This window comes from Euleptes europaea, chromosome 3, assembly GCF_029931775.1.
Source record: "Euleptes europaea isolate rEulEur1 chromosome 3, rEulEur1.hap1, whole genome shotgun sequence".
In the NCBI taxonomy this organism is placed as follows: domain Eukaryota; kingdom Metazoa; phylum Chordata; class Lepidosauria; order Squamata; family Sphaerodactylidae; genus Euleptes; species Euleptes europaea.
In genome coordinates this window covers 122,575,730-122,578,410 of record NC_079314.1, presented here as the reverse complement: position 1 = coordinate 122,578,410, position 2,681 = coordinate 122,575,730, and positions in this window count along the sequence as shown.

Below are 2,681 nucleotides of genomic sequence, written 5' to 3'. Positions count from 1 at the left end.
TTTTATTTTCTTCATTTAATATATCAAAATAGAAACAGCATCCAGTACTAAATAGTAATAATACAAATTAAAAAAAACAAATAATATCACTAATTTAACAGTAAAATGACTTCCCCCTCTCCCTCTTCCATCTAGAAATAAATTATATAAACTTTTGCTAACGGAGCTAATCCCAATATTATTTTTAACCTGTTCTTATCCAACATTATTAAATCAATACCTAATATAAAATTAATACAAAGTATAGATAAGGGATTAGATCAAAGAATAAAAGATCCCATTGAAAATTGATTTTCACAGTAAATTTTCCAAGCCTCCCATTCCCCCCAAAATTGTACATTTTCATTCTGGTTTATCAACGCTGTAAGCTTCGCCATCTCAGTCAATTCCAGCATCTTTTTTATCCAATCTTTTTTGTCTGGTATCTCGACTGTCTTCCATTTAGCCGCATATATCAATCGAGCAGCCATGGTGGCATAAATCAAAAAGGTTCGATGGGTAAAAATGGTATCTGGTATCATACTTAATAGCATCGTTTCAGGTGTTTTAGGGATATTTTGTTGTAAAATCAACCTTACTTCATTATATATCATCTCTCCAAAATTTCTTAGCTTTTTCACAAGTCTACCACATATGATGAAAAGATCCTATTTCTATTGCATTTCCAACAGTTTGGTGACATTGAAGCAAATGATTTTGCTAGTTTCTTCGGTGTTAAATACCATTTATACATCATTTTGTAGACATTTTCTCTTAGTGATTGCGAAGATATAAGTTTCAAATCTCTCGTCCAAAGCCTTTCCCATTTTTGTAACATTATATCATGACCCAACATTTGTGCCCAGCTTATCATGGTAGGTTTTATTCGTTCTTGTTCACAATAAAGTTCTAACAATAGTTTATACATCTTGGAAATAAGATGATCATTTGTATCCAGCAAAAGTTTCTGTAAAATTGATTTAGTTTTAGAAAATCCTATTTTCACATCCTGTAAAAATACCGAGTTTATTTGATGATACTGGAACCAAGATAGTAAGTCTTTAACTTCTTCATATTCTTTTAGTGAACATTTTGTACCTTCCCATTTCAAAAGATCCTAACATTTTGTACCTTCCCATTTCAAAAGATCCTGATATGTTACAAATTGAGCTGGTCTTAATGGGAGTAATGTTAACATTTCTTGTGATGAAATCCATAACGAAGTTTTTGTTTCTAATAGATGTTTGTATCTAATCCATATCCTATAAAGGGATGATTTAACCATATGTTGTTGAAATGATGCATGAGTTTTAACTTTATTATACCACAAGTAACCGTGCCAACCACTTCTATTCTCAAAACCCTCCAATAAGCGTGTGTTTTTTAAATCCATCCAGTCTTTTAGCCATACTAAAGCAGCCACCTCAGCATATAGTTTAAAATTAGGAAGTGCAAGGACTCCTCTCTCTTTTGAATCCACCAAATATTTATATGCAATCCTTGGTTTTTTACCTTGCCAGATGAAGTTCAATAAATCTTTTTTCCAAGTATTAAAATGCTTTACTTGGGATATTATAGGAAGATTCTGAAACAAAAATAATAGTCTTGGTAATGCATTCATTTGTATTGTTGAAATGCGGCCAAGCAGGGACAGATTCGTATTAGTCCAAATCATCATATCTTTCTTTATTTCTTCCCATGGTCTGAAGTAATTGTTAGTAATCAAATCCATATTTTTTTTAGAAATCCAAATTCCCAAGTATTTCACTTTAGTCGCTTTCTGCCATCCTGTCATAGCAATAAAATGAACGCTTGACCCAGCATTTTCCTGTCCAAATATTTTCTGTCTTTTTTTGAGATGTGAGTTTCTTGTAGACAAATTAAGGTATATTTCTGTTTTTGTAAAAGTTTGAAGATCCTCTCTCTTTTAATCTTCTCATTTAAACCATTAACTTTCCATGAAATTACTTTAGCCATGATGATTCTTTATTTTAGTTTAATAGTCTTATAATCTAGTTCTTCCAACTGCTCCCTTCTGTGAAAGATCCTCTTCTTCTTCTTTCTCATCTTCCTGCTCATCAGAAAGGACATCCGCAAATTATCTTTTGTACTTCCTCAAAAATTTTCCAGCATCTTGTAATGTGATAGTAGTTCTGACTCCTTTGTACATAAACCCTTGTGGTAGTATCCATCGATATTTTATTCAATTTTTTCGTAATGTTGCAGTAAAATCTTTAAAGATGTTTTTTTTTTACATTAAATGTCTAGGTATATCTTTAAGTAGTATCAAGGTTGTTTCTCCTACCTTCATTGGCTTGTTATAATGAAGTTTCATAATTGCATCTTTCATCCTGATGTCATAGAAGGTAATCATCACATCTCTTGGTTTGGTTTTCTTCAGCCTTGCTGGTAGGGGAATCCTGTAAATTCTGTTTATTGCGTGATCCAATTCCTGTTCATCTATTTGGGTTAACTCTGCCAGATTCCTTATCATTGCATTTCTAGTATCACCTAAGTCCTCATGGAAGTTGTGTAATCGCAGGTTAGATTCTCTAGTTTTCATATCCATCATAACCAGCTGGTCTTTAACTGTGTCTTCCTCAACAAGAATTGCATCAATTTGTCTCTCATGGCTGTCCACCTTTTACTTAACATCCTTCTGGTCTTCCATCACTTTCTTTAATGATCCATCTAATGTCTTC